Source organism: Nematolebias whitei, chromosome 15 (assembly GCF_014905685.2).
Source record: "Nematolebias whitei isolate Nwh7 chromosome 15, NemWhi1, whole genome shotgun sequence".
Classification (NCBI taxonomy): domain Eukaryota; kingdom Metazoa; phylum Chordata; class Actinopteri; order Cyprinodontiformes; family Rivulidae; genus Nematolebias; species Nematolebias whitei.
Window position 1 is genome coordinate 15,167,175 of NC_056512.1, and position 11,559 is coordinate 15,178,733.

Consider the following 11,559-nt stretch of genomic DNA (forward strand, 5'->3'; position numbering starts at 1 on the left):
TGTATCAAGGCACCTCAGTGGGAAGTCTGTGGGAAGGGAAAAGTGTGGCAGAAAACGCTGCACAACGAGAAGAGGTGACCGGACCCTGAGGAGGATTGTGGAGAAGGGCCGATTCCAGACCTTGGGGGACCTGCGGAAGCAGTGGACTGAGTCTGGAGTAGAAACATCCAGAGCCACCGTGCACAGGCGTGTGCAGGAAATGGGCTACAGGTGCCACATTCCCCAGGTCAAGCCAATCTTGAACAAGAGACTGTGTCAGAAGCATCTCGCCTGGGACTGCTGCTGAGTGGTCCAAAGTTATGTTCTCTGATTACAGTAAATTTTGCATTTCCTTTGGAAATCAAGGTCCCAGAGTCTGGAGGAAGAGAGGAGACACAGAATTCACATTGCTTGAGGTCCAGTGTCAAGTTTCCACAGTCACTGGGGTGTCATGTCATCTGCTGGTGGCTGGATTGTCATCTTCAGCTGTCTTCAGTGAACACAGTCCCAGGAGGAAAGTTTCCTTTGCTTTCAGCCAATGAGGTCAGTGCTCCGGAAAATAATTTCCCAACAAGCCCAGTCAGCAGCAGCATGGAAACAATGTTGGCAGTTTTTCAATCATCAGAGGCGGTTTCTGATATGGGTGATAAAGGCATCTCATCAATGGCATGAGCGCCTGGCTCTGCCCTCCCCTTAAAAAATTCATACAGCCTGTCTAGCTTAAATATCCGTTTCCTACTGCCCACTTGCAGTGAGTGGGTGCAGGGAGTCTTTTCTGCTGAGGTCTGACACACAGTTTGTGAAAGAAGGGGAGGGGGAGAGGGATTATTTAGTCTCCCTTGATACCATACCATACCAATTTATTTATAGAGCACTTAAAACAGCAACAAGGCCAACCAAAGTGCTGTACAAAAGAAAACAAACATGCACAGCGGACAGGAAAACATAAAATAGAAATACAGATACAAATAGCAGCAGAAGCTAACTAAAATGGCCAACAGAGTAGAGAACAGACCGGACGAAAACAAATCACACTGTGTTAAAGGCAAGAGAATAGAAATGGGTCTTCAAGCGAGACTTAAAGACTGAGAGTGTGGGAGCCTGCCGGACACTCAGTGGCAACTCATTCCACAGTCGTGGACCTGCAACAGAGAAAGCCCTGTCACCTCTGAGCTTACGACGGGTTTCTGGGACTGAGAGAAGCATCTGGTCTGCTGACCTCAGAGAGCGCGGTGGGACATATGGCTGCAGAAGATCAGTGAGATAGGATGGGGCAGAACTGTTCAGAGATTTAAAAACATACATGAGAATTTTGAATTGGATCCGAAGGTGAATGGGTATCCAGTGCAGGGAGGCCAAAACTGGCGTGATGTGCTCTCTATAGCCTGTACCAGTTAAAAATCGGGCTGCAGCATTTTGGACCAGTTGTAGACGAGAAATGGAGGACTGACTGATTCCAAACAGAAGTGAATTGCAGTAATCAAGCCTAGATGTTATGAAGGCGTGGATCACTGTCTCAAGGTTCTTCCTGGAGAGTACAGGTTTCAGCTGAGACAGCCGTCTCAGCTGAAAAAAAACAGGATTTGACCATCATGTTTACGTGACTGTTGAGTTTTAAGGACGGGTCCATTATCACCCCCAGATTAGTGACCTTTTGTTTCTCTAGCGGGGCTAGAGAGAAAAGGTCAATGTCATGGTTCATGAGTGAGCCACTGGGATGGAACAGCATGACTTCAGACTTCTTCCCATTGAAGCTTAAGAAGTTTAAAGCCATCCAGTCCCGGATGTCAGCCAGGCAGTCAAGAAGAGGCTGAATAGAGCGTGTGCCTCTGTGCCTCAGGGGGAAGTAAATTTGGCAATCATCGGCGTAGAAATGAAAGGGTATGTCGTGTTTGCGGAAGATAGCACCTAGTGGCAGCAGGTATAAAGAAAAGAGAAGGGGACCGAGGATGGACCCCTGCGGTACCCCCCACTGGAGCGCTGTCGATGCCGAACTAAAATCTTTGATATTGACACAGAAGGTTCTGTCAGAGAGGTAGGACCCAAACCATTTAAGGGCTGACCCTGTGATGCCCACCCACTGCTCCAGTCTAGAAATGAGGATCTTGTGGCCGATGGTGTCAAAAGCAGATGTAAGGTCCAATAGGACAAGCAGCACAGAATCACCTGCGTCTGTGGATATGAAAATGTCGTTAAAAACCTTCAGTAGAGCAGTTTCAGTGCTATGGAGAGATTTGAAGCCAGATTGGAATAACTCTAGGATAGCGTGATCCCCCAAAAACTGTTTCAACTGAGACTCCACAATTTTTTCCAGTAGTTTAGAGGTGAATGGGAGTCTGGAGACAGGCCGGAAGTTGGACATGACTGAGGGGTCAAGGTTAGGTTTTTTCAGGAGGGGCTGGACAGCAGCATGTTTAAAAGTCTTTGGCACCACACCTGAGGATAAACTGCTATTCAGAATAGCGAGGATAAAAGGACCCAGGGTAGGAAAAACTTCCTTTAGTAGTCGAGGGGGGACCACATCAAAGGGGGAACCAGATGGATTCATGCTGCACATTACCTGCTCCAGAGAGGACAGAGAAATGGGCTCAGAGTGGTCAAACACAGCCACACACTGAGATGGGATGGACAGATCATGAGCTGGTGGAGAAATGAGTGCCCGGGTGTTTGCCACTTTTTCTAAAAAGAAATGGAGGAAGTTTTCACACAGCTCAGTTGAGGCTTCCAGAGGTGAAGGCTCACTGAGGTGTAGAACAGAGTTCAGGGTGGAGAAAAGGACTCGGGGATCGTGGGAGTTGGAGACAATTAAATCAGAGAAGAATTTACATTTGGCAGCTTTAACGGTTTTCTGATAGTGACGCCAACTCTCCCTTAACATTTGAAAAGAAACCTGCAGCCTGTCCTTCCTCCACCTTCGTTCAGCTCTGCGACACTGCCGCCTAACGGCTCGCATGACGTCATTCAGCCAAGGCTCTGATCTAAGTTTCGTTTTTCTGGTCTTAAGGGGAGCAACACGGTCCAGAACATTTAAACAGGCAGAGTTGAACTAAGAGGTTAGCTCCTCAGTGGTAAGAGACACCGGGAACTGTTCGATCCTCTCAGAATTAAAACCTTCATTAAAACGAGCAGCAGTGAAACGGTTAATGGAACGCGTACATGCAGGAACGCACGTCTTAGCAGTATGACAAGGGGGGGTGAGGTCAAACAATACAGGCATGTGATCTGAAAAAACATTGTCACCGATTTTTAAATTAGAAACAGAGACATCACGTGTTAAAATGAGGTCCAGCGTGTGACCATGTTCTTGGGTGGGGCCGCTCACCTGCTGAGCTAAGCCAAAAGAGTCCAATAAATCTAGAAAGTCCTTCACTAAGGGCTTCTCCTGACAACACACATGCAAATTAAAGTCACCAATAAACAAAGAGTGTATCTCTGTGTGATATCAGCCAAAAAGTCAGAGAATTCATTTATGAAGTCCTTAGAACGAGGGGGGCGGTAGATGAGCGCACACAGAACTGTAGGACAGTGTCCGAGTTCAAAGACGCTCAGCTCAAAGCTGGCGCGGGACACCGGGATGGACAACTGTTTACAGGCCAAGTTTGCTTTAAAAACTGTTAATCTCCCCCCCCCCCCCGACCTGATGGCCGTGGGGCATTGAAACATACACAGTCCGGAGGAAGTAGTTCCACCAAGGCGCTGGACTCACCATCAGAAATCCAAGATTCTGTGACGAACAGAAAATCCAACTCCTCATCTTTAAAAAAGTCATTGAGGATAAACGTCTTGTTGGAAACAGACCTTGCGTTGATTAAACATCCTGATATTGTCCAACACAGGCACAGCCGTGGAGGGAGACGCGCGCGCCAGCAGGCGCAGGTTATGAAGAACAGCTCCTCCTGGTCTGCTGGTGCGGCGCACAGGTAAACAACTCCAGGTGTTTCCATGGACTGAGCGCACGGGCAGCTGGCCAGCAGCCGGGCCCCGGGAGCACCACGGGTCAGAGAGGAGATGATCAGATCCAGAGCGAGTCCTGATAGAATAATCCACACTTTGCCTCAGTTTCACCAAAATCCCTGCACGCTTCCCACGACGTTTCCTCCATGGAGAAAGGCCAGGGTCACGCAGAAGGAACGCAGGAATCTCAGATAGGACCGGTGGAGGTGAGTGCTGGCCGCTGTTCAATAACTCCGCGGGAATTTCAGCAAAAGTACGGAGCTCCAAAAGTGCCCGACGATCATACTGAAAATATGACTCGGCACACTGCACAAACCATTGTAAAAATAACAAAAATAAAATACAAGCAGAGAGCGAGAGACGGGCAGCCCTACACACCGGCGCCATCTTGAAGATTCCAAAAAAACAAACAAAAAAAAAACAGGGGAGAGCGCGAACGCAGTCCCCCACTACCAGAAATTATGCAGTCGAGATTCCCACATTTGGGGAATTCGCAGGGGTCAGCACAACCGGAGTGCAATGGCTGAGCCTCGCCCTGGGTGAACCACCTTCATGATCATGGTATCTCCCCTGCCAGGTAAGTATGGGACATTGATGGGTCTAACACCAAGTAAATCACACCGTTGATTGCTCCAAAGCAAAGCACATTACATTCATCATATCGTGAATATAACCAGTAGTTCACAGGTCATTTGTGGGAAATTGTTGGAAAAAAAAAATACAAAACTGAATCTGCACACCAAGGAAGGTGGATTAGTTGTGGACAAAGTTGTTTTGACTCATGTTGGGTGAGTGCCAATTACACACATGGAAGATGGACGTGAACAGGTCAAAGCCACCAGGTGCCCAGTTCAGGAAAAGAAGGAGAAATGAACAAAAGATAAACTGTGTGTTTAACCGTGTTCAAGAGCCATTAACTGGAAGAAGTGTTGATTTAGTTCCTTTTCAAGTTCAAGTTGGTTTATTGCCGTTCACATCACGTGCGGTACATGAGGTGGAACAAAATTATGTACACAGGTCCCAGTTACATCCAACAACAAAAATATAAAGTATAAAAAGAAACCATAAATAAAGATCTAAAATATACGCTAAACACTAGTTCTGTAATTTAAAACAATACGTCGTAACAGCACAAATTTTCTGAATATTTCACTAGACGTTTTTGTAGGCCCGTTTTGTTTCGTCTTAGTTGTTAGCCGTGTCACTAGGACAGTCCTTAAATCACTTCACATTACTTGGGAAAGTTCTGTTGGCACGCACCAAAGTCCACGCTCAGTAATCCAGCTATAAAATCCAACAACGTTCAGTCAGGTCATCTGGACGGTTTCTTTGTTGTGGCGAGACGTTTCGTCCATCATCCAAAGGACTTCTTCAGTTTGAGGAACCACCAAACAAAACTGATTCTCCACCAATAAGCATCCACCAACATGGAGAAAACCTGTTATGTTGGTGCTAAGATGGTCTCTGGGGCACGCCCCGGATGCTTAAGAATCAAGTGAAACTTTCAGTAATTTATCCTGAATTTCTTTTACGACGTTCATAGTGTGCAGCTCTGGTATAAAAAGGTGTTTGATATTCATTCAACCTTTATTTATACAGGTAGTCCCATTGAGCCTCAGGGACTCATTTACAAGAGACCTGATTTCTTTAACAGAGTGATGACAACAGACAACAAAGACAACCGTAAAAAAAAAATGCATATAAAGTGAGAAGTGAAGGAAAATGGTATTAAAACAAAAACTGTCTGCATTGGCTTTTGTCATGAACTTAGCAGATGCCTGAAGCCACTTGGAGAGGTCAAGGTTAAGGTCAAGATATGCATACCTTTAAGAATGTGAAGTCTTCAGTTTGTAGATGTTTTGTGGGGAGTCAGGCAAAGATTCAGAACCAAAAAACAAAGGTGAACCGTGAAGATTAGACCGGACTCCACTGAAAACACAACTTAACGGTTAAAAAGTTAAACAAATGTAACTTCGATCTCCTCAGGTGCCAGATGGTCAGAGGTGAACCCTTCAAAGCCCTTTCTTGAAATGTCACTTTTGAAAAGAACCATCTGGGGTGTTTCCGTGTAGTTTGCATGCTCTTCGTGTACACGCCCAGGTTTTCTTCAGGTGCGCAGTTTTCCTTCCACGTTCCTAAAAACCCAAGAAGCTCTAAATTGTGCCTTGGTGCGAGTGTGTGCATGAGCCCTCCACCCACCCAGTGACGTTTGGAGATGGGCAACAGCTTGCTGCAGACCTGAACAAGCAAGTGTAGAAACTAGATGGAGGGCCATGTGTTCTTATGGTTTCTAAACAAAAGGTTTTAAAACAATTGTTTGCAACAAGCTGCAAAACGTAGATATAAAGTCTTGATGGAATTCAGAGGCAGTTAACACAGCTAACGAGCTAAAATAAGTTGGATACGTGTCAAGTAATAGGAGCTGCAAGTAGTAGTCTGAAAAATGACAGCGTTTAACTTTAATTTGAAAAATTACATTCAGTACAAGTCATACGAGTTTAGTCCAGACCAAAAGAACATATTTTAAACAGCTTGCTGCCTCTCTCGTGCTTTTGTTACAAATAAAAGTGCACGTGAGAGTGTAGAAAACAAGCACACACACGAGCGCTCCCTGAATGCATCTGCATCAACACTGAAAGCAGCAACAGTCAGGGTTAAAAGTAAAAACAGCTATTTAAATAAAAATGGACAGAAATAAATGAAGAAAGCATGTTTAACCTCAGTTTTAAAACAAATAAAATATTAAAGAACTTTAATATTTTTAGGACTATTAGAGTCCAATACAGTAGTTTTATTAGTTACATCTACAAACGTTTCAGATACATTTTGTGTTTTTAAAAACAAACTTCTTTAAAGTCTTTTTTTGTTCATATTTACACATAAAAATATATGTTCATTCTGTAATTACATCTCTGTGAAACTGCCGTGTTGGTTCAGGGTGAACTCCAGAGTGTAGTCTGCATCCTGCCTCATTAACAGAGGTCATGGACTGTGACACCGTTTGCTTGGACTCACAGATGTTACTTGGACTGAACTGGACCTTTGGAGGAAGAGGAGGCTTTGGCGTCAGCCGACAGAAGAGCCATGATGTCTCCAAGTGCTTTCTTTATTTGAGCTCCAAATCTGTGGGAGTCCTGGGGGAGAAATAAAAAGTAATGATGATAAGAGAAAGAGCAGGCAAAATATCAAATATGGTTGTAGGTAGCCAAACTTGGCTGCTGACTCTGTATACAACTTGTACCATAGACATGTCAGGAGAGTGACTGAACAATCACAAATAAAGTAAATGTAATTAAAGGTCACTCCAGGTATCTGTACAGATATTTTAATACATAAAAATAAAGCAAAACTCAAAGTTATAGAGACAAAAAGGTTGAGTCAGGTCCTTGTTGAAATGTTTAGTCTTTTGGATAAAAGTCTTCTTCAGTCTGAAACGCTTCAACAAAGACCAGTCCAGAGGACCCGACTCAACCTTGATGGATTTATCTACATGAATTATTGAGCAGCACCATGTAAAAAAGTTAGAGGCTTTACTTACAGTATCACTGCAGGAGTACTTTGATGACACATGGAAGTTGATCATGTCCTCTCCAACGATGATATATGAAACTCCGTAACCATCATCTGCAACCTGAGGTGACAGAAATAAGATGCTAGCTTTCATTTTAATCCCACACTGTATTATCATGACCATCACAATCACCCCAGTCCCAAAAAGCTCTACAGTGAATGGTCTGAATGATTATCGGCCAGTGGCCCTCACCCCGATAGTCGCTAAATACTTAAAAAAACTGGTCATGACTCACATCAAAACAACCATCAACATGAACGAGGACCCTCATCAGTACGCATACCGTGAGAACCGATCAACAGAGGATGCCATCTCCTCTGTGGTCCACACTGCTCTCAACCACCTGGAGCAGAAAAACTCTTACGTCCGTATGCTCTTTGTGGACTTCACATCCGCCTTCAACACCATGATCCCCCAAACCCTGATGGACAAACTATCCACACTAGGACTAAGCCCCTCCATCTGCAACTGGGTACTAGACTTCTTAACAAACAGACCACAGTTGGTGAGGATCCACAACCTCTCCTCCTCCACCATAACCCTCAGCACTGGCTCTCCTCAGGGATGTGTGTTGAGCCCCCTCCTGTTAACTCTGCTCACGTATGACTGTGCAGCTACTCATCCAGGCTGTCACATTGTAAAGTTTGCAGATGATACAGCGGTGGTGGGATGCATCACAAACAATGATGAGTCCAGCTACAGGCAAGCGGTGGAACACCTGGAGAGCTGGTGCAAAGAGAATAACCTTCACATCAATGTGAAGACGACAAAGGAGATGATTGTGGACTTCAGAAGGAACAAACACACCTACACCCCCCTGAACATAAGAGGATCTGCGGTGGAAGTGGTCTCCAGCTACAAGTACTTTGGTGTACACATGAATGACAACCTCAGCTGGAGCAACAACACCACCAGCCTGATCAGGAAAGCTCATCAGAGACTCTACTTCCTCAGACGGCTGAGGCGAGCTGGTCTGGGAAGCTCAGTCCTCACCTCCTTCTACAGGTGTGCAGTGGAGAGCATCCTGTGCTCTAGCATCAACGTGTGGCATGGAGCTGCAGAAAGAAAAGCTTTGCAGAGAGTGAAGAAGGCTGCACAGAAATCTGTCGGAATCAGCCTCCCCACCATCACAGACATCTACACCTCTAGATGCGGGAAGAGGGCCACCTGCATCATGAAGGACCTCACTCACCCAGCACACACACTTTTTGCCCCACTCCCCTCAGGGAGGAGGTTGAGGAGCATCAAGTATAGAACCACTAGACTGAGGAACAGCTTCTACCCTGAGGCTGTTAAGACTCATGAATCTTTAACTAGAATAATCACTGTGAAAAATCACATCATGCTGCTGCTGATCTGTTTCATGTTGCTGCTGATCTGTTTCAATGTTGATGTGTTCATGCGTGCTCATCTGCTCACACAGACTCATGTTTGTGCTGATGTTCAATGTTTTTATGTTACGAGTGCTTAGTGTATATTTAGTTGATGTTTTTCTTAGTTCATATCTTAGATGTTATTACTGTTTTTCTTATACATTTTATTGTTGGATGTAACTGGGACCCTGTGTACATAATTTCGCTCCACCACATGTACCACATGAGGTGCGAATGACAATAAAGAAACTCTGACTCTGACTCTCTCTGACTCTGATTATAGTGTTTTCATGACTTCACAGCCTTCACTCTTACACTCTGGAAACAGTTCACAATGCTGGACTGACCGAGTTTGAACCTGCATGCATGGATAGATGTATGCATGTATATACACATGTATGCATGCATGCATGCATCCATACATGCATGGCTGCATGAAAATTGATGAGCTTAAACCTGCATGCAGACAGAAGGATACTTTATTAATTCCAGGGAGGAAATTTGAGCATTTGGGATTCTTTGTCACAGCATGTTCTACTTTGTTTGTAAAACATTGAAGGCTTCCTCACTGGAGAAGATCATTTCCCTAATGCTTCCGGGGGTGGGGGGCTGTTTAAAGGTTTTAACTGTTGGTTCACAAGTTGAGCAGTAATCCAAGTGTTTTTTGACACTCTGAACTGGGGTGGGAGTAATTCATCAGTCACTACAGTTAAGTTATTTATCTACTGCAGCAACCTATCAGTGATGTGGGGGTGGTTGAAATGCCATCCGAGTGTTGGGGGTGTTTTGGAGCTTTTAGCCACTAAAACCAAAATACATGAAGGTCAGGAACAGTGCCTTTGAACTAGTAGACCGGGACCGTGGGCTTTTTATTTTTAAAAGGAGGATAAGGTAAGATGTTATTGCCGTTTGTCAGATGAAATGGTTCTGTTGACCTCACAAAGAACATTTTACCAGGTACTGGAGCAGTTTACAGCTCGAGATGGAAAAGATTGGATTGGAAACTTCAGGATGAGGGTGAGCTTCTTCCGCAGGTGAAGCCGTTTAAGCCTAATATTGTGATTTTGTTGAAAATCAGCCACACATTCATTTCGGTCTGTGCTTTGATGTATTAATTTCTTCTGGTGCAGTCAAACATGATTTTTTGAAAGCCTAAAAATCCTTCCACTTAGAGACAGGGTGAGAAGCTCGATCATCCGGGAGGGACTCGGAGTAGAGCAAAAAGAGAGTATTTTGTCAGCCCCACAAGATGTTGCTCTGCTTTATATTTAAGAGTGGTGGTTGCCTGGTGCCAAGAGATGCCTGGTGGTTGGGACTGTACCCATGATGTCTGACCAGGCACAGCCTGTATCCATCCCCCACAGGAGGCACTGTAAGGAACGGGGCATAGCAATGGGACTAACCTGTATAAATAAAGGTTGAATGAATGAAAGAATAGCAGGCAGCAGTCAGAGGACTGACTGGCTGACAAAACTAGCAACTAACTTCTACTACTATTTTTGCAGGCGTTTTAACTTTAATTTACATTTTGTATGTCCCGTCATCGGTCTGTCTGCTCCAGTTTATACTATTTATTTATTCCACGCTGCTAACAGTACCACGCTGCTAATGGGACCATGTTGCTGGCAGGACCATTCTCCTTACAGTAACAATGTTTTTATAACACTTTTTTTGTTTAAATTGCTTTTTGTTGTCTGTACTTTATTCATTGTCTAAAACAGGTCTCTCTTGAAAATGAGTCCTCGTGACTCAGACTACCTGTATAAATACAGTAGTCCCGCGATTATCATGGGGAGTTATGTTCCAGACCCCCCTCCCATATACAGTGAGGAAAATAAGTATTTGAACAGGCTGCAACTTTGCAAATTCTCCCACTTAGAAATCATGGAGTGGTCGGAAATTTTCCTCTTAGGTGCATGTCCACTGTGAGAGACAATCTATAAAAATTTAAAAAATCCAGAAATCACAATGTATGAATTTTTTAATAATTTATTTGTGTGTTACTGCTGCAAATAAGTATTTGAACAGCTGCCAATCAGCAACAGTTCTGGCCCTCAAAGACCTGTTAGTCCGCCTCTAAAAAGTCCACCTCCACTCCACTGATTATTCTAATTTAGAAGCACCTGTTTGAGGTCGGTAGCTGCATAAAGACACCTGTCCACCCCACACCATCAGTAAGACTCCAACTACTAACATGGCTAAGACCAAAGAGCTGTCCAAAGACACCAGAGACTAAACTGTAGACCTCCACAAGGCTGGAAAGGGCTGCAGGGCAATTTCCAAGCAGCTTGGTGAAAAAAGATCAACTGTTGGAGCAACTATTAGAAAATGGAAGAAACTAAACATGACTGTCAGTCTCCCTCAGACTGGGGCTCCATGCAAGATCTCACCTCGTGGCGAATCAATGATCCTAAGAAAGGTGAGGAATCAGCCCAGAACTACACGGGAGGAGCTGGTCCATGACCTGAAGAGAGCTGGCACCACTGTTTCCATGGTTACTGTGGCTAATACACTAAGACGTCATAGTTTAAAATCATGCATGGCCCGCGTGTCCAGGCGTCTATGACCATTTGGATGATCCAGAGGAGTCATGGGAGAAAGTTATGTGGTCAGATGAGACCAAAATAGAACTTTTTGGTCTTAATTCCACTTGCCGTGTTTGGAGGACAAAGAATGAGGAGT

At 44.6% G+C, this 11,559-nt stretch overlaps 1 non-coding gene across 1 annotated transcript; it reads right to left on the minus strand.

The window, feature by feature from the left end:
* Nucleotides 1–4,354: 4,354 nt before the first annotated feature.
* Nucleotides 4,355–4,518, minus strand: LOC119422228. The gene has a single exon (XR_005187399.1). It is a non-coding gene; the product is annotated as a U1 spliceosomal RNA (small nuclear RNA).
* Between the last annotated feature and the right edge of the window lie 7,041 nt (nt 4,519–11,559).